This window comes from Pristiophorus japonicus, chromosome 1 (assembly GCF_044704955.1).
Source record: "Pristiophorus japonicus isolate sPriJap1 chromosome 1, sPriJap1.hap1, whole genome shotgun sequence".
Taxonomy (NCBI): domain Eukaryota; kingdom Metazoa; phylum Chordata; class Chondrichthyes; family Pristiophoridae; genus Pristiophorus; species Pristiophorus japonicus.
In genome coordinates this window covers 105988345-106009439 of record NC_091977.1, presented here as the reverse complement: position 1 = coordinate 106009439, position 21095 = coordinate 105988345, and the positions used below count along the sequence as shown (strand labels likewise).

At 45.0% G+C, this 21095-nt stretch overlaps 2 protein-coding genes across 9 annotated transcripts in view; one reads left to right on the top strand and one right to left on the bottom strand.

The window, feature by feature from the left end:
- The window catches only part of agtpbp1 (ATP/GTP binding carboxypeptidase 1), a 492848-nt gene extending 488446 nt beyond the window's left edge, over positions 1-4402 (bottom strand). For 4 of the 7 annotated variants that reach the window (XM_070882142.1, XM_070882161.1, XM_070882168.1 and 1 more), the window contains exons 1-2: positions 4252-4402; positions 617-727 (exon numbers count right to left, since the gene is read on the bottom strand). The gene's annotated coding sequence lies outside the window, so the exon portion shown is untranslated. Of the gene's footprint in view, positions 1-548; positions 728-4251 lie in introns of all 7 variants that reach the window. The other 3 variants (XM_070882150.1, XM_070882191.1, XM_070882177.1) reach the window with 2 other exon arrangements.
- A 207-nt stretch (positions 4403-4609) lies between these two features.
- naa35 (N-alpha-acetyltransferase 35, NatC auxiliary subunit) overlaps positions 4610-21095 on the top strand; it is a 136443-nt gene continuing 119957 nt past the window's right edge. For both annotated transcript variants that reach the window (XM_070882124.1, XM_070882118.1), the window contains exon 1: positions 4610-4691. The gene's annotated coding sequence lies outside the window, so the exon portion shown is untranslated. The remainder of the gene's footprint in view (positions 4692-21095) is intronic.

The following is a 21095-nucleotide window of genomic DNA, read 5'->3' as shown; positions in this document are numbered from 1 at the left end:
AGTACAATAGCACATTGATCACAAGATAGTTGCCGATAAGAAAAGCAACGAGTGGTTAAGATCTGGAATGCACTGCTTGAAAGGGTGGTGAAAGATAAAATTTTATCTTTCAAAAGGGAGTTGGATAAGTATCTGAAGGAAAATCATTTGAAGGGCTACGGAGAAAGGGAAGGTAAGTGGGTTTAGCAGAGAATAGGCACAGGCCCAACGGGCTGAATGGCTGCCTTCCATGCTGTAACCATTCTATGATTCTATGACAAGCCATCCAGCCCATCCAAATTGATCCATCCTGCAAGAGCATAAATTCCCTCCATTGCAGGTGTTAAATCATTCCAGGTTTATCGCCTCCACTGCTCTATTTGGAAGTATATTCCGTGCATTGATCAATCCCTGTGTGAAGAACAGTTTCCTGATATCAGTTCTAAATTTATCTAGTCCTAGTTTGAAACTGTGTCCCTTTGTTTTATTGTTATAATTTAAATTTAAAGTAATATTCCAGATTTACTTTTCTATTCCCTTAACTATATTATATACTTGTATAAGGTAACCTGTCAGATGACTCCTTTCCAGGTTGAAAAGCCCAAGTTTTTTCCAGTTTTTCCCTTATAACTCAGACCTTTGACACCAGGGATCAGCCTCGTGGCTCTTTCCTGCACCGTCTCCTGTGTCTCCCTTGTGTCTCAGCAAATAGCACCTCACTTTGTTGTGGAAAATGGAAAGAGAAAACCTGTTGAGGCAGAGTACAAAAAAAATAGTAGAAAGCATGTTACTGGATGGAGGCAGAGAATATTTCTGCCTCTATTGGGTGGAGGAAAAACAATTGCTGTCAGGACTTAGTGAGCTCACAGTTTTCTCTGACTCACTATGAGCAACACTAAATGACATCCACTGGTAGGAAGTGAAAATGACTTCTCAAAAAAGCAATTACTTAAAAGTATATACTTATATATTCCTGAAGGGAGAAACTTAGATCAAGATTAGGTTGCCAACTCTGGTTGCTTTTATATCTGAAGGTTTGATCACATGATATAATTTATAAATAAATTGTTCAAGTATCTTCTGCAGGGCGCACAATACCTGCCTGTTATCACAATTTTGGGTCATAATTTTCTGCCAATGCTAGTACTTTAGTAAATGTTTGCTATATTGCTCTTCCATAGCGTTCTTGTAATTTTACTAAAAGTTGCATAAGTTTTCATAAACCCACTTAAGATTTTGCTACACAATGATCACATGAATTCTTTCCCATTGTGACTTTCCTTCTGACTCAGTACTGTCTCTCCAAATGTTTTGTTCAAATTAAGTAACTCTTTATAAATCAAAAAAATAAATCAACATCCTTGGGAATTTAATTTGTAGCAATAAACAGGATCACACTGTTCAAAGACATGTCACAAGTGTGTACACTGTACTAAATGCTACATCATGCAGTGATGAATCATCACCATCATAGGCAGTCCCTCGAAATCGAGGAAAACTTGCTTCCACTCTAAAAGTGAGTTCTCAGGTGACTGAACAGTCCAATATGGGAATTACAGTCTCGGTCACAGGTGGGACAGACAGTCATTGAAGGAAAGGGTGAGGGGGGTGGCGCGTCTGGTTTGCCGCAAGCTCCTTCCGCTTGTTTTCTTTATGCTCTCGGCGACGAGACTCTAGGTGCTCAGCGCCCTCCCCGGATGCTCTTCTTCCACTTAGGCGGTCTTCAACCATGGATTCCCAGGTGTCGGTTGGGATGTTGCACTTTATCAAGGAGCTTTGAGGGTGCCCTTGAAACATTTCCTCTGCCCATCTGGGGATCGCTTGTCATGTAGGAATTCCGAGAAGAGCGCTTGCTTTGGGAGTCTTGTGTCAGGCATGCGGACAATGTGGCCTACCCAACGGAGCTGGTCATGTGTGGTCAGTGCTTCGATGCTGGTGATGTTGACCTAATCGAGAACACCAATGTTAGTGCATCTATCCTCTCAGGGGATTTGCAGGATTTTGCAGAGACATCGTTGGTGGTATTTCTCCCGCGATTTGAGGTGTCTACTGTATATGGTCCACGTCTCAGCCACACAAGAGGGCGGGTATGACTACAGCCCTGCAAACCATAAGCTTGGTGTCAGATTTGAGGGCCTGGTCTTCGAACATTCTCTCTTCCTCAGGCGACCGAAGGCTGTGCTGGTGCACTAGAGGTGGTGTTGAACCTCGTCGTCGATGTCTGCCCTTGCTGATAGTAGGCTCCCAAGGTATGGAAAGTGGATTTTGATGACCGGGGAGCAGTGATGGTGTGGTGGGGTCTGGTTGGTGCAGGACCTTTGTCTTACAGATGTTTAATGCAAGGCCTATGCTTTCGTACGCCTCGGTGAAGATGTTTAAGATGGCTTGGAGTTTAGCCTCTGAATGTGCGCAGATGCAAGCATCGTCCACGTATTATAGTTCGACGACAGAGGAGGAGACTGGAGATGACGAAGGTTGAACAGGTCCCCACTGGTTCTATAATTTAGTTCTACTCCAGCGGGGAGCTTGTTGAGCGTGAGATGGAGTATTGCAACGAGGAAGATCGAGAAGAGGGTTAGCGCGATGATGCAGCGTTGGTCAGGATCACGGCTTGCATATCGTTGTGGAGCAGGCGGAGGATGGAGACAAACCTTTGGGGAAGCTGAAACAGAGGCGGGTGCTCCATGGTCCCTCGCAGCTAACAGTGTCAAAGGCCTTTGTGAAGTCAAAGGTGGCCATGTACAAGGGTTGGTGCTGTTCCCTGCATTTCTCTTGCAGTATTGTATACAAGCTGAGCAATGACACTACATACCTCAAGTATAAATGCAATTAAACTGCCTTGCATTAACCCACAATCCAAGACCACTGTGTAAAGTCCTTACTCTACAGCATGAAACCACACGAGGCACAGTCTGGGAACAAGGTCACTGTGACCTTAACTCTTTATTCACAGGACTCCAAGTGATGACCCTGCATGGGACCTCCCTTTTTATACCTGTGTGATCAGGTAAGGAGTGTCTCCCACAAGTTCAACCCTTGTGGTCAAGGTGTGCATCTAGGTTGAGTGTATATAGTAATACAGTGGTGTTACATTGAGGTTACATACATGACATACTGCACCACACAACAGAGCAGTGCAAAGCACAAATATAAACGTAACTTAACCACAAAATTAAATCAGTACCATTCTCTGACTACAGAAGGTGAGGATCAAAGAATAAAGGATCTTCTCTCTCCTTTCCTAATGGCTGAAACTAGACGCTGCTGCAAGGTATTGCCCCACTATGCAGGTTACCTTTTGCTACTTGCTGCGTGGGCTTTACTTGTGTGAATTGGACTCGGGTTATCCTTTGAGCAGCTTATGTGGATTTAAGATTTAAATACCAATAGCTGTGCAGAGTGCAGCTCCGGACTATTGCAATGCTTAAGCGCAAACTGCTAATACATTGGGCCAGAATGTGAGGTGGGTAATAACGGCGAACTAACAGTGATCGCTGTTCTTACCCCTTTGAACCTGACGCCAACCTCAGGATGCAACGCTGCACATCGAAACCTGAAAATCCTGAAGCTGCGGTCAGTAATTCACTGCTCCGACACTGGCTGCGCTGTGGTCTCCCTTCCCCCACCGCCCCATCCACATAGCCGGCAATCAGTGAAATTGACAAAAACTTGGGCATTTCTGCAGTAATATCACTGTTTAAATATTCCATTGAACATTAGGCTTTGTTTGATTAGGTGTAACTGGGGTTTTAACAGCGTGTTGAATGCTAAAATTCATATTAATTTTGTGGAGTCAAATTTCTCCATTATTATAAAAATTACAACGTTTAAGAAACTTTAAAATTTCAGGTTTACATTAGCCCCAATCTTCGTTTTGCTCTCTAACATTTTTAAAGATTCGGGATAAAAGCAGTTTCTCATGTCCTGCTTCCCAGTTCTGCAATGCGATTGGCAGCTTCGACAGTTTGTTGTCATAACAGCCGAGCAGGTTAGGCACTCCTCACTATATTGCACTGAAATCACGTGGAAAAAGGCAAACTCCTCTGCACAGAGACCCCGAACCATGAAGTTTCCAGCCGACCCAGAAACGTTAACAAAACTGCAATCTGGACACTTGTGAACGAATAACCAGACGGAGACCCTGTCTGCCAGCACAAAGAGCAGGCTGCGCGCTCCCACTGTCCTAACATCCAGCACCTATTAAAACAGACTATCTGATCATTTATCTTATTGCTGCTTGTAGGAACTTGCTGTTGTTATGACCACACTTACTTTATTGGCTGGGACGCCCTGAGGTTGTCAAAGGCGCGACATACTCGCACATTTTTTTCTCTCACACTAGTACCGATAGACGAATAACCTCTGTCAACACTAACTCCATTACCCACAAGGAGAAAATAAACGCCAACAACCACCTTCCTCTCCTCCCTAAGCAGCAAGTTCCGTTACTGCCGGAAGTGGCCAAATACATGCACGCCACCTAAACCAAACCTCGCGACACTTGCCGGCGACTCTCCTCCATGAAGGGCCTGCCGGGGTTTGTAGTTCTCAGAAGGCCTTCCTGGATGTGCGTCGGATGCGACGCCGACTGTAAAGACTACAGTTCCCATGTAAAGCGCGAAAGTCGGGTGGCGAGGAGGAGTGGGCTGAACTCACAACATGGCTTCCTCTGACAGGACACGGTGATGGACTGAAAGCAGCTTCACTCTCAGGTAATGTCAAAGTGTGAAACATAGCTATCTCGCGTGTGGTTAGTAATCATTCAGTCACACCTTCCGAATACAATATTGTGCATCGGGGTCTAACCAGCGAGTAGCAGTTTGATCCGTCTTTAACTTTACAGGCCACTGTAGTGGATTGACATTTACATGAACATGACTTAATTTTTAAAATTATCCACTTTATAAATGTACCACAAGATAGTGCAAGAGAAAACAATACATTCTAAAATCGAAACAAAACGTTACGTTCGAAGATTAATTTTTAATTCTAAATATGTTCATAATCTCAGTAAATGAAAGAACATAAGAAATAGGAGTAGGCCATTTGGCCCCTCGAGCCTGCTCCGCCATTCAAATAGATCGTGGTTGATCTGATCTTGGCCTCAACTCCACTTCCCCACCCGCTCCCCATAACCCTTGAATCCCTTATTCAAAAATCTGTCTACCTCCACCTTAAATATACTCAATGACCCAGCCTCCATGGCTTTCTGGTAGAGAATTCCAAAGATTCACAACCCTCTGAGAGAAGAAATTCCTCCTAATTTCCCTTTTAAATGTGCGACCCCTTATTCTGAAACTATGCCCCCTAGTTCTAGATTCCCCTGCGAGGGGAAACATCCTCTCTGCATCTACCCTGTCAAGTCCCCTCTTGTATGTTTCAATAAGATCGCCTCTCATTCTTCTAAACTTCATTGAGTACAGGGCCAACCTGCTCAACCTTTCTTCATAAGACAACCTTTTCATCTCAGGAATCAACCTCGTGAACCTGTGTGCAGTTTTGGTTTCCATAGTTACTAAAGGATATACTTGCTTTGGAGGCAGTTCAGAGAAGGTTCACAAGGTTGATTCTGGAGATTAGCGGGTTGACATGAGGAAAGGTTGAGTATGTTGGGCCTCTACACATTGGAATTCAGAAGATGAGAGGTGATCTTATCGAAGTTTATAAGCTTATGAGGGGGCTTGACAGGGTGGATGCAGAGAGGATGTTTCCACTGATAGGGGAGACTAGAACTAGAGGGCATAATCTTAGAATAAGGGGCCGCCCATTTAAAACTGAGCTTAGGAGAAATTTCTTCTCTGAAGGTTGTGGATCTGTGGAATTCACTGCCTCAGAGAGCTGTGGAAGCTGGGACATTGAATATATTTAAGACAGAAATAGACAGTTTCTTAAAAGATAAGAGATTATGGAGAGCGGGCAGGGAAGTGGAGCTGAGTCCATGATTGGATCAGCCATGATCGTATTAAATGGCAAAGCAGGTTCGAGGGGCCATATGGCCTATTCCTACTCCTGCTCTTATTTCTTATGTTCATATGTTCTTATCTTGTGCAGTAACCTTTTATGTGGCATCTTATCGAATTTCTTCTGGAAATCCAAATATATGACATCTCCAGCTTCCCCTTTATCCACCTTGATCATTATATCCTCAAAGAACTCCAGCAAATCTCTGTTAGTTAGCCAATCCTCTAATCATGCTAATATATTAATCCCAATCCTGTGAACTCATAATACAATCACTATAACCAAAGAAGTAATACTCGGTAAAATATTGGGACAAAAGACAGACAAACCCCCTGGAGTTGATGGCTTACATCCTAGGGTCTTAAAAGAAGTGGCTGCAGTGATAATGGATGCATTGGCTGTAATCTATCAAAATTCCCTGGATTCTGGGGAGATCCCAGCAGATTGGAAAACTGCAAATGTAACGTCCCTATTTAAAAAAGGAGGCAGACAGAAATCGGGAAACGATAGACCAATTAGCTTAACATCTGTCATTGGGAATATGCTAGAGTCCATTATTAAGGATGCAGCAGCAGGACATTTGGAAAAGCATAATTCAGTCAAGCAGAGTCAGCATGGTTTTATGAAAGATAAATCATGTTTGACAAATTTGCTGGAGTTCTTTGTGGATGCAACGAGCAGGATGGATAAGGGGGAACCACTGGATGTGGGATATTTGGATTTCCAGAAGGCATTCATTAAGGTGCCATATAAAAGGTTGCTGCACAAGATAAAAATTCACAGGGTTGGGGGAATATATTAGCATGAATACAGGATTGGCTAACTAACAGAAAGCAGAGAGTCGGGATAAATGGTTCACTTTCCGGTTGGCAAACAGTAACTAGTGGGGTGCCGCAAGGATCGGTGCTGGGGCCTCAACTATTTACAATTTGTATTAATGACTTGGATGAAGGGACCGAGTGTAATGTAGCCAAGTTTGCTGATGATACAAAGGGAAAGCAAATTGTGAGGAGGACACAATCGGATATGGGGATATAGACAGGCTAAGTGAGTGGTCAAAAATGTAAAAATAGAAAAGCAAACTATAATTTAAATGGAGAAAAATTGCAAAGTGCTGCAGTACAGAGGGACCTGGGGTCCTTATGCATGAAACACAAAACGTTAGTATGCAGGTACAGCAAGTAATCAGGAAGGCAAATGGAATGTTGGCTTTTATTGCAAGAGGGATAGAGTATAAAAGCAGTGAAGTCCTGCTATGCTACAACTGTACAGGGTATTGGTGAGGCCACACCTAGAGTACTGCATACAGTTTTGGTCTCCGTATTTAAGGAAGGATATACTTGCATTGGAGGCTGTTCAGAGAAGGTTCACTTGGTTGATTCCAGAGATGAGGGGGTTGACTTATGAAGATAAGTTGAGTAGGTTGGGCCTATACTCATTGGAGTTAAGAAGAATGAGAGGTGATCGTAATGAAACATAAGATAATGAGGGGTCTCGATAAGATGGATGCAGGGAGCATATTTCCACTCATCGGGGAAACTAAAACTAGGGGACATAGTCTCAGAATAAGGGGCTGCCCATTTAAAACTGAGATGAGGAATTTCTTCTCTTAGATGGTTGTAAATCTATGGAATTCTCTGCCCCAGAGAGCAGCGGAGGCTGAGTTATTGAATATATTTAAGGTGGAGATAGACAGATTTTTGAGAGATAAGGGAATAAAGCGTTATGGGAAGGAGGCAAGGAAGTGGAGCTGAGTCCACGATCAGATTAGCCATGATCCTATTAAATGACGCAGCAGGCTTGAGGGGCCTAATGGCCTACTCCTGCTCCTATTTCTTATGTTCTTATGTTCTTATCTTGTGCAGTAACCTTTTATGTGGCACCTTATTGAATCTCTTCTGGAAATCCAAATACATGACATCCACTGCTTCCCCTTTATCCACCCTGGTTATTACATCCTCAAATAACTCCAGCAAATTTGTCAAACATGATTTCCCTTTTATAAAACCATGCTGACTCTGCTTGATTGAATTATGCTTTTCCAAATGTTCTGCTAAATACTTCCTTAATAAGGGACTCCAGCATTTTCCTAATGACAATGTTAGGCCAACTGGTCTATAGTTTCCTGCTTTCTGTCTCCCTCGTTTCTTAAATAGGGGCGTTAAATTTGCGGTTTTCAAATCCACTGGGACTTTTACAGAATGCAGGGAATTTTGGTAGATTGCAACCAATGCAGCTACTATCTCTGCAGCTAATTCTTTTAAGACCCTAGGATGCAGGCCATCAGGTCCAGGGGACTTGTCCACCTTTAGTCCCATTAGTTTGCATCGTACTTTTTCTCTAGTGATAGTAATTATTTTAAGTTCCCCTCTCCCAATAGCCCCTTAATTATCAATTATTGGGATGCTTTTAGTGTCTTCTACCGTGAAGTCCGATACAAAATATTTGTTCAAAGTCTCTGCCCTTTCCTTGTTTTCCGTTATTAATTCTCCAGTCTTGTCCTTCAAGGGACCAGCGTTTACTTTAGCTACTCTCTTCCTTTTTATATACCTGTAGAAGCTCTTAATGTCTGTTTTTATATTTCTTGCTAGTTTACTCTAAAACTATCTTCTCTCTCTATCTTTTTTTAGTCATCCTTTGCTGGTTTCTAAAAATGTCCCAATCCTCTAGCCTTCCACTATTCTTCACAACATTGTATGCCTTTGTTTTCGATTTGATACCATCCTTTACCTCCTTAGTTAACCACAGATGGTTCATCCTTCTCTGAGAATCTTTCTTTCTCACTGGAATAAAGAGTTATGAAATATCTACTTATTATTTGCCACTGCTCATCTACCATCTTACCCTTTAATCTATTTTCCCAGTCCACTTTAGCCAACTCTGCCTTCATACCTTTGTAATTGCCTTTATTTAAGTTCAGGACATAAGTTTGAGATCTAGCTTTCTCACCCTCAAACTAAATTTGAAATTCTACCTTGCTATGATCACTCTTCCCAAGAGGATCCTTTAGTTGTTGATTTCTGGATTCTTTTCCTTCAATCTGTTTCAGCGAATACACTGAGGCGAACACCAAAGAAGCTTATAACAAAGCAGTCTTTATTATAAAGATTTACCGGCCGGGACTTATCAGACAGAAGGAATGCTCTCTCGATAGAGCGCACCCACTTCCTACGGACAAGTGCCGTTACATTGTGAAGGCACAACGGTTATACATTTTCGGTACAAGATAACAAGATACAATTAGAGTGACATCCTAGTTCAGCCTATCCCCTTTGATCCCTCCTTCCCTTTGTCCACTCATAAGCCGACTTCAGTATGGTCTGTTTTTCCCAAAGAACTTTCTCACACTTTGCTCAAAGAACTTTCTCAGGCATTGCTTCTAAATGTTACAATTTTACTGGCGTGACTAGTAACTTAGACCTTGCAAATCTGTTAATTGTGCTGATGTTGTAATATTTGCAGTCTGACATTCTTTTAGTTATTCTCCCATGATTTCTTTGTTCAATTTCACTTTCTCTATACATTTTCCCACATTCTCAACTTCAATGTCTCTATACATTTTCAAACATTCATATTCTATACATTTTCAAACATTCACATTCCCCCCTTTTATCATTCCATGATAACCCTGGTGACTATTCCAGGAGTATCGCATTCAGCTGTTCGCACTCTTTTTCCTGATCCTCTTTGTCGAGTAGGTCTTTAGTTTGCTGGATCATAACCCGGGAGCCCTTGGTCACAAGAGGGTTTGCTAACCTTGCCATCATGACTTTACAACAAAGGTTAAAGCAACCAATAATCAAGCAACAGGTAATTATTACTACGATGAGAATAATCGCTCCATGCATTATATACGATCCCCAAGATCCACCTAACAGCCAATCAAACCAGCCTACTCCTCCTCCAGCGTGGATAACTTCTTTATCTCCCTTCTTATGTGATCAGCGAGATTGGTTATGTTTTCTGAATTATCAGGGATGTAAGTGCAACATTCAGATCCTATCAGGGCACACATTCCCCCTTTCTCAGCTAACAGGTAATCGAGGGCCATTCTGTTTTGTAATGCTACGGTCCGTATTGCTACCATTTCAGCCGTGATGCCCTCCAGAGCTTCAGCAGTATTGTTAGCTATTTGTTCTAATATCGTCTCTAGGTTCTGTACTTCATCCATGAGACGTCCTATTCCGATTGGGAACATCATGACCCCAAAGAACCTGTCGGCGGGGGTGAGGGCTCGCTTGTGTCGGCTGGAGGCATGTGCTTCCGCCAGGGTACGTACTTGCCGCACAAATGCCACCACATATCCCAGATAGCAGGACCCTGTCTATTGCTTAGGCAACCAGGGATATGCCTTATGACCGCACACGAAATACGTGCCGTTAAAAGCTGCTTTCTGATATATTGCTTCCGGGTCCCAAGACTGGGCCCACCGACCTCCACCTGTTTTATTCGGAAGGTGAGAGAGGATGGTGACCCGTGCACCTGTGGTGATGTTGAGACTGTGTGGGCAATTGCTGTACTCTATAATATGTCCCTTGTTACTGGTGTCATTTCGGGTTAGACATATGTCCCCGGTTGGCCTCCCAATCCCCGAGGTATTGGTCAGAACTAAGAGTGGGGGTTCCTTTTCACGGTCGTAGGTTGGTTGGTACCATCCCTGGAACGTCTCACTAATGGGGTCCCCAGCACTCTCCCACTTGGTGACCTCCCCGTGGTCGTTCACGTGGTAACGGTATGATACACCTCCTGGTCTCCGTGATCCCTCTTTTGACCCGCCTTTCATCTCTCGTATTTGCATTGGCCCCCTCCTCTCATGATAGTCTGGCTCTGAATCCATCTGACAGTCTCAGTTAGGGTCAGTGGAACGGGGCGCAAAGGAATTCCCCCTTTGGAATGTATAGGGATATGTGAGCACACCCAGCAACTAGAATAGTTCCCGTTTTGCGCATAAACATAAGACATATATAGGAACGTATTTACATGGAGTTCCCTTCGTTGTCTTGCCCCCTGTATGTTATAAGCCGCCAACGCAATTATACTAAAAAGAATCCACCACCCCATAGCTATGGGTTAAGTGGATATCATCCAACGTCCTCTGGGCCTGTCAGGTTCCAAGAGTCTCAAGGGCCTGGTTTGTTCAACGGGGAATTAGAGGTACACAACCTTCAACAGCTCGTCTTTGCTCGCCCGAATGTTCCACTTATTCAGCTATGGGATAGAGGAAGTCTGTAATATAAATAAAGGATAGTTAAGGAGTGATAAGCTTGCAATGATGCAGGTGAACCCAGGCACTTCTCCCTTCAACCTTAGCTGCAGTGGGGGTGGTGAGGAGCACCTGAAAAGGCCCCTCCCATCGTGGCTCTAATCCTTTTCGAATCCATTTCTTAATCAGGGCATACTTCCCTGGTGCCACGAGGGACAATTCGGGCGAAACTGGGAGGTCGAGATGAGCGTCTCGAACCTGGTTGTGGGCTATTCGTAGAGCCTGAGTCAGGGAAAGAACATAGGTGGTCATTTCCTCAGTCATGTGGTGGAACTGGACAGTGGAGGGGACATTCTGATTCCATGGGGTCCTAAGGGGCCTACCATAAATGACCTCAGCGGGGGTCAGTCTAGCCTTACCAGTGGGAGTAGTTCAGATCTGGAATAGGGCTATGGGAAGGAGTTTAAGCCAATTGAGTCCGGTTGATGCTACTAGTTTTGCAAGCTTGGTTTTAAGAGTTTGATTAGCACGTTCAACTAGTCCCGCAGCTTGGGGTCGGTAGGCACAATGCAGCTGCTGGTTAATGCGCATCTGGGAACAGAATTCTTTGTTAACTTGGCCAATAAAGTGAGGGCCATTATCGGAACTCACTGGGATACCATATCTAGGAACAATTTCCCTCATTAACACCTTAACAACAGTTTGAGCCTTATTGTCCAGGGTAGGGTAGGCTTCGATCCATTTGCTAAACACATCCACTATTACTAATACATATTTGTAACACTGAACTCTTTGCAACTCAATGTAGTCCAACTGCAAGGTCTCAAAGGGACCTTCTGGTAGGGGCGTCTTACCCCAATCACAGGGGACTCCCTTCCCTGGATTATGCTGTTGCAAACAAGGCAGCGACTACTGATGTTCTGGGCCAGCACCTGGAGTCTAGGGTGCCACCAAGTGGCCAAAAGCGTGTCACTTGTTGTCCTTGCTCCACAATGAGTAGCAAAGTGCTTACATTCAATAACCCATAAGGCCAACTCGTCAGACATGCAAGTCTGTCCCGCGGGAGTGGTCCAGAGTTTAGAGACATTGTCATAAGTACATCTATAATCTTTCCACAATAGTTTATCTTTTTCAGGAGCGTCCTCCTGTGCTTTAATGACATTTTGGATGGTTGGCATTGGTTTTTCCGAGGCTAACTTATCCTTTGTATGATTTTTAATTTGACTCATCATTCTGGGCACTACCATCTGTTGTCCACGAGAGGCCTGTTTGGCCTCTTGGTCAGCACAGCGGTTTCTTATACCAACCGGAGATTTTCCGGTAGTGTGGGCGGTACATTTGACAATGGCAATGCGCTTGGGGAGCATGAGGGCCTGCAATAAGTCAGATACTAGCTGCTTATGTGATATCTCATTCCCATTTGAGGTTAGGAATCCCCTATTTTTCCATAATTGTCCGAAATCATGGGCTACCCCAAAGGCATACCCAGAGTCGGTATAGATATTGACCTTGAGGTCTTTGGCCAAGATACAGGCTCGGGTGAGGGCAAATAGTTCAGCTTGTTGGGCAGAATAGGCGGTCTCAAAGGCGGCAGATTCCAAGACCTGATTCTCCTGGTTTACTATGGCGTATCCTGAAATTCGTGCACCTTCTGGATCAATAGAAGAGCTTCCGTCAACATACATAATACAGTCTGGGTCCTCCATTGGTCCATCAACTAAATCTTCCCTGTAGGTGGCCTCTTGAATTAAAGATAAACAATCATGACTCGGTTCTTCCTCATCTTGGGGTGGCTCGGTAAGAAAACAGGCCGGATTAATGGCAGTACAGTGCCGAAAGGTCAGCCTAGGGTTATTTAGTAGGTAGATCTCATATCTACTCTGCCTGGCCATGGTAAGATGTTGAGTCTGCAGTTGACCCAAGAGGGATGCTACGGAGTGAGAAGTATATACAACAGTATCCTGCTGGAGGGTAAGGTTGGCGGCAGATTGAAGGCTATTGTAGATGGCAGTTAATATTTGAGTACATACAGGGTGCCCCAAAGCAACGGGGTCTATTTTAGAAGAGTAGTAGGCAACAGGCCTATGCTTATCCCCGTGTTTCTGAGTTAAGACAGGGTTGGAACATTCTTTCAGGATTGTACAATACAGTTGAAAGGGCCGGTCATAAAGGGACCGGCCCAAAGCCGGAGCTTGCAGCAGGGCTGTCTTTAGTTCCTTAAAGGCTTGGACGTCTGCGGTTTCTATTTCAAAGCTGCCTTCCTTGGTTGTGTACGGTGTGAGTTGCTTGGTCATCAGGGCAGCATTAGGGATCCAGGATCTACAGTAATTTATCAACCCCAACCACTGCCGCATTTGTCTAGCCGTGCTAGGGACTGGAAACTGGCAGATGGGTTCGATTCAACTAGCCTCCAAGGCTCGGTGGGTGCCTGATAAAATGATCCCAAGAAATATGACTTGAGACGGCCAATTTTGACCTTTGACGGGGAAACTATGTATCCCAGGGAGGACAAGTAATTCAGTAACTGATTAGCATCCTCCCTGTTACTTGGTTCATCTGCGCTGGCTACCAGTAAATCGTCCACATACTGAATTAAAGTGGATCCCTTAGTCAGCGTGAGGGACTGTAATTGTTTCTGCAGGCACCTTGAGAATAAGGTCGGGGAGTGGATGAACCCTTGGGGAAGTCTAGTCCATGTATATTGCTGTCCCTGGTGAGTGAGTGAGTGATTCGCCTGGGCTAGCGGCAAGGCGAAGAAGGCGTGCTGGAGGTCTATTATTGCGAAGATCTTGGCGTTTGCTGGGATTAATGACAGTATCTGTGCTGGGTTGGGAACCAGAGCGTGTAGGGGCTGGACGATAGCATTGATGGCTCGAAGGTCCTGGACCAAACAGAACTGATTTGTTTTGCCTGGCTTAGGGACTGCCAGTATTAGTGTATTACACGGGGACTGACATTGAACCAAAATCCCCTGTTCCACTAGTCCCTTGATCAATCGGTGGATACTTGGTATTGCCTGTGGTTTCAGTGGGTACTGACGGATGGAGGGCCAGTCCACATTGTCCTGTACTAGGATCGCAATCGGATCAATTGGAGTATAGCCCACTTGGGAGGGGTCCTCTGCCCACATGTGAGGATCCACGTAATCGGGTGTATTGGTACCGATATGGTGGCATAGTACCGTCAGAACCTTCTCGGGATCCCTGTGAAATTGGACCATTCGGCCATATCCCACAATCTGCAAATCCGGGCTGGTAGAGTCAGCCTCGTCTATAACTTGGCGCACCATAATTCCCAAATCTCTGGCATGGTGGGGAGGTAATACTTCGCGAGTGATGTGGGGTGCTACCGTTGGGGGCTGCCGCCACAACTTTCTATTTATTTCCACGAAATCTGCTTTCCCCTCCGGTCCAGACACTCTGACTCTTAGTAGGATTTCCCACTCCTCCCCCACGTGATCCTGGTAGAGATTCTGGAGATCCTGATTCTTACCACTAGGATCATAGGCTAGGGTCACATGACAGGGCGCTTGGGGCAAATCCAGGGACCACCATTGAGGGGTCCGGGTAGTGTAGCACTGCCGTTTAAAGGCTTCTTGCTTTACAACGATTCCATCATCCCCGCATTCCAGATGCAACTGAAATTTACAGAGGAGATCCCGAGCCATCAAGTTACAGTCCAAATTGGTGGTAATAACAAACCGATGTTTCACAGATTCTTCCTTGTAATTTACTTTGACTGGTTCTGACACTGCGAATGTTGAGACTTGTCCCAGGAACCCTGACAGTCCCTGTGTCTCGGTGGAGGCGGGGTGTTTAAGCTTCGATTGCACAGAGGACAGGGTAGCTCCCGTATCTATTAAGAAGGGTTGCCACTCATTTTGAATTTTTAGCGATATCATTGGTTCCTCATCCGAGGAAAGTCCTTGTACAGTCACGCTGCGTAGTCAGTATTGATATTCGGGTGACAGATGGGCAAAGGGGTTGTTCTGGGAGAAGTTAGTATAAGATCCCCATCCTCTCCCCCTTTGCCCCCCTTCTCTTCCTCCTCTCCCTTTTCCGTGCCGAAGGGAGGAGCATTGCCTGCTCCAATGTCCTTCCTGTCCACAATTAAAGCATCGTCCGCTCCTTCCCCAGCCCTGGCCGCCTCCCGTACCCGATTGAGGGCCATAAGGGGGTCCATAGTTTGCGGGGCCAGGACCGTTGAGGTGTTGGGTATTCCCATATCCTTGGTTATCCTCCCATCCCCTTACACAGCGTTGTGGTTCCATTTGATATTCCCTTGGGGCAGGTTCCGGTCTTTTCCCTCGAGGAGGCTCTTCCTTTCTAGTCACTTATTCAGTCTTGACCCGGGTTGGGGGCGCACCTCCCCCCTCTTCTTTCTTTTCCTGCCAATAATATTTCACTGCTCTCTCCATCTGAGCCCGACTGTTATCTGCCCAATTCATGTTATTGGTCCGGATAGCGTGAGCAATCGAATGGGGTAGGCACTGAAGTAGAATAGCGCAGAATTGAGGTGAATTATCCCCCGCCCGGAAGGCATTATCTCCAGATTGACCCCCGTATATTTCAGTGAATCTTTCCATGAATTCGTCGGCATTTTCGTCTCGTTTGGGTTTAATTTCTAATACTGCGGCCATACTGATGGGCTTCTGAAGGGTCGTGCCGAGGGCGGTGAAGATAGCGTTTAGGCGGTCCTGGGCGTTATTAGGGTGTGCAGCCAATAATGAGTCATGGGTTGCATATCTCAAGTGAACTAGAAATCGGGAGTGCTCAGTTGGGCTCAGGGTCTGCTGTACCAGGGCCCACAGGTCCCTTGATTCTGCATTATAAACTGCAATGGTAGTCCGGAGATGATCTATAAACTTGATAGGTTCCCTTTTTCGATCTGGTATGGTGGCCAGAATGGCCAGAATTTCGCTCGGTTTCCAAGGCACATAGACATCTATGGTAGGGTGGTCTGCAGCTTGATGTGCGTCAGGGTTTGGCATTGGTCTAACCGGGAGCTGCCGCCGGGGCTTAGGGGTGGGGGTGTCAACCTCGGAAGATGTTTCTGGGTCGGAGGGTGGCTCGGAGCCGTCTGACTGTACAGCACCTCCGCGTCCCAATCAGCGGGAGGGTTTGTTTTGCCTTTCGCAACTGGCATTCTGACTAGCGGATTCACGGGACTGCTTATTCCTTTGAGATACAGATCTGCCCTTCCGAGTGTGAGATCTGGTCCTCTCGGCTACATGGCTCGTGAACTGGGGATTTGAGTCGCTATCAGATGATGAAGGGTCCGTCTGGGCTTTTTGGTTCGTTGGTGTGGGGTTATGGTTATCCTTACCTCCTACCACCGGAGTGTAAGGTGGAGGTTGGGAAGGGGACTGTGGTAAGGGGCTAGGGGCTGCGGGCGGCGCCGTTGGGCGCCGAGTCAGTGACCATTCATCAATTTCATCATCAGCTTCGGTCAACGCAAAGCCAACCATTTGACTACGTAGTCGGTTAATATCTTTCTCAGAGGTCCCAGTGGATCTCTTAGTACGTTTTTCGTGCGCGCATTCTTTTTTTGAGACATCTACGGTTTTAACATGTCCTCCTTCTGTCAATGAGAATCCTAATTTAGTGGCGTTTTCCTGCCAACTTGACAGAAGTGATGCATCTTTTAATTTTTGACAATAATGTCGCCACGTGGCAATTAAATTCTTGTCCCTTTTCCCTCGTCCCTTTTCCCTCGTCCCCTTCTCCCTCGTCCCCTTCTCCAAATCAATCCCTGTGCCTTTTTTGCTATTTCCACGCTTCTAGTGCCACCTAGGGGCCATTGGTCATCTCCTAATAATTTGTTCAGGGCTCCAGATAATAGTCTAAATTGTTCAGTTCTTTCAGGGAATTCCTCACATAACTTTTGTAGCGGACTACCCGCATCCGTGGTTTTATCTAACTGATTACCCATTCTCGCGTTGCCCCTCGTATCGTAACTGTTTCTAATTAGTCCTGATTGTCCCCGTGTCACCCCACGGTGGTTTAGGTTATCTTATCCAGAGCCTAGGCGGACCAAGTGATATACAAGATCGACGCCACACCTGGCATAAGTACAATTTTAAATTTACACAGTCCCACGTCGCCCCGCGGTTTTTTTATTATCCCTCCGCGCCGCCGCACGATTCGATCTAGCCCTATCTAGCCCTACCTTCCGCGTCGCCGCGCGATTCGATCTATCCCTATCTAGCTCTAACAATCCCTACCTTCTGCGCGGATTGCGTCGCCGCGCGATTCGATCTATCCCTATTTAGCTCTAACCAACCCTATCTTCCGCGTCGCCGCGCGATTCGATCTATCCTTATCTAGCTCTAACTATCCCTACCTTCCGCGTCGCCGCGCAATTCGACCTATCCCTATCTAGCTCTAACTATCCCTACCTTCCGCGTCGCCGCGCGATTTAAATCCAATCAGTGCCTAGACGGGCCGGGTGATATACAAGGTCGACGTCACACCTGACTTGGACACTTATTTCCTAAGTTTAGAAGGTATTCACCAGATTGACCTGGATCTCGTTCAGACACTACCTGAGAACCAGCAAGTGGCCAAACTTTTCTCAGACATTTGAAACTGAAGGAAACTGCAGTGGTATTTCAAAATATACTCACTACAGTGGCCACTTTCCTCCCGTCTCGTCCAAGGCTAGTCTGGCTCTTAGTTCGCAAGTTTTCGGCAGTCGTCCGTTGAGATCCCACTTCTGACACCAAATGTTGATTTCTGGATTCTTTTCCTTCAATCTGTTTCAGCGAATACACTGAGGCGAACACCAAAGAAGCTTATAACAAAGCAGTCTTTATTATAAAGATTTACCGGCCGGGACTTATCAGACAGAAGGAATGCTCTCTCGATAGAGCGCACCCACTTCCTACGGACAAGTGCCGTTACGTTGTGAAGGCACAACGGTTATACATTTTCGGTACAAGATAACAAGATACAATTAGAGTGACATCCTAGTTCAGCCTATCCCCTTTGATCCCTCCTTCCCTTTGTCCACTCATAAGCCGACTTCAGTATGGTCTGTTTTTCCCAAAGAACTTTCTCACACTTTGCTCAAAGAACTTTCTCACACTTTGCTCAAAGAACTTTCTCAGGCATTGCTTCTAAATGTTACAATTTTACTGGCGTGACTAGTAACTTAGACCTTGCAAATCTGTTAATTGTGCTGATGTTGTAATATTTGCAGTCTGACATTCTTTTAGTTATTCTCCCATGATTTCTTTGTTCAATTTCACTTTCTCTATACATTTTCCCACATTCTCAACTTCAATGTCTCTATACATTTTCAAACATTCATATTCTATACATTTTCAAACATTCACATACTATGAAGTCATTAATTACTCCAGTGTCATTACACATTACCAGATCTAAACTCTGCTCCCTGGTTGGTTCCACAACGTATTGTTCTAAGAAACCATCCCAAATACACTTTATGAACTTGTCCTCAAGGCTACCTTTGCCAATTTGATTTGTCCAATCTGTATGAAGATTAAAATCACCCATGATTATTGACGTCCATTTCTTACAAGCCTCCATTATTTCTTGATTTATACTCTGTCCTACATGTGGCTACTGTTAGGGGGCCTGTAGAGTACTCCCACCAGTGACTTCTTTCCCTTCTTATCTCCACCCAAACTGATTCTACATCTTGATCTTCTGAGCCAATATCATTTCTCACTACTGCACTGATCTCATCCTTTATGAACAGAGCTACCCCACCTCCTTTTCCTTTCTGCCTATCCTTCCGAAATGTCAAATAACCCTGAATATTCAGTTCCCAGCCTTGGTCACCTTGCAACCATGTCTCGGTAAAGGCTATCAGATCATACCCATTTATTTCTATTTGTGCTGTGAACTCATCTATTTACGAATGCTGCATGTATTCGGATAAAGAGTTTTTAATTTTGACTTTTTACCATTTTTCCCTTCTCTGACCCCACTTTCTGATGTACTGTTATGTTTATAAGCTCTGTCCGTTCCTGTCATACTCTGGTTATCATCATCTGGTTACCTATCGCTACCCTACACTGTTGCCACCTTCCTTTTTGACTTTTTAAATTTCTGTTCAACTGATCCCTCCCTCCACTATTTAGTTTAAAGCCCTATCTACAGCCCTAGTTATTCGATTAGCAAGGACACTGGTCCCCGCCTGGTTCAAGTGAAGCCCATCTCAACGGAACAACTCCCTCTTATTCCAGTACTGGTGCCAATGCCCCATAAATCGAAACCCATTTCTCCCACATCAATTTTTGAGCTGTCAAATGGGCCTTCAATGGGTTTAAAATTTCATATAATGGAATGACTCAGTAAATGAATATCATTTATGAGTATTGATGAGCCAGCCTTTTATTAAATGCTTGGCTCTAAGTCAAATAAATTAACATGAGATATTTTCTATAATATCTTAATTTTTATGTCATTGCACTGAATTTGAATAGAAATATTAGACTGCATTTGTTCTACATCTTTGTCATCACAGGCAGTCCCTCGAAATCGAGGAAGACTTGCTTCCACTCTAAAAGTGAGTTCTCAGGTGACTGAACAGTCCAGTACGGGAATGTTAGCGTGAATGTTTTCTTGGAAGAATCACTCAACACTCAGAGTCGGTTCCAACGCCAATGCGGCCTTTATTTCGCCGGCGGGGAGGAAGCCTCAGGTCTGGATCCAGGCACTTCTCTCCAAAGAAAAAAGAAATTCATCAATATTCATATGTTTTACAATAGTGCTTTACAGTTACTCAGCCCACTTCAGCTGGAGACAATCCAATCATAACGATTATAGATTACATATAGGTTTCTTTAACCCAATAGAATTCCCCTGATACCTCAGGGGCTGTATGTTCGGTTTTTGTCAGCTCGGGCTGATTATTGACCTCGTTATGTGAGGTGGGCCCCCCCCCCCCCTTTATCTCTGTTCCTCGGGCTCTGCTATGTGAAGGACATTCCACACCAGGTACTATAATGGTTCGTTATAGTTATCTTGTCTCAAGTGAGTGAGCCAAGGCATTCCCGGTAGTGGGCCTCACAGGGTCATTGCTCGGTCAGCCCCAGTTCATTACTTGACTAACTGAGTTCCCATCATGCTTGGGCAGCCATTTTATATGTGGCCACTTTAAACCTATATGAGTTTTGATATATTCAGCAGGTGCCTAATGTCTACAACAGGAATTCCAATCTCTGTCACAGGTGGGACAGACAGTTGTTGGAGGAAAGGGTGGGTGGGGAGTCTGGTTTGCCGCACGCTCCTTCCGCTGCCTGCGTTTGTTTTCTGCATGCTCTCGGCGAAGAGACCCGAGGTGCTCAGCGCCCTCCCGGATGCTCTTTCTCCACTTAGGGCGGTCTTTGGCCAGGGACTCCTAGGTGTCAGTGGGGATGTTGCACTTAATCAAAGAGGCTTTAAGGGTGTCCTTGAAATGTTTCCACTGCCCACCTGGGGCTCACTTGCCGTGTAGGAGTTCCGAGTAAAGCGCTTGCTTTGGGAGTCTTGTGTCGGGCATGCAAACAATGTAGCCCACCCAACAGAGCTGGTCGAATGTGGTCAGTGCTTCGATGCTGGGGATGTTGGCCTGATCGAGAACACTGACATTGGTACTTTCGTGTATGCCTGGAACCGCAAGTTAGTGCCTCACTTTATTTAGGCATTTTGTTAAAAAACTGCAACTTTACACGGCGAATTCGATCAGGTGAATTCACCTGCTTACAATTTTATCTTAGCGAATAAACATTTCCTTCGGGAATAAAAACCACTGGAAAAGTGACGCAACCATGGCTAACTAGAGACGTTAAGGATAGTATTAGATTAAAAGAAGAGGCCAAAAAGAATAGTAAGCCTGAAGATTGGGATGGGTTTTAAAAATCAGCAAGGATGACCAAGATATTGAAAAATAGGGAGAAAATAGAATATGAATAAACTAGTAAGAATAAAAATGGCGGATG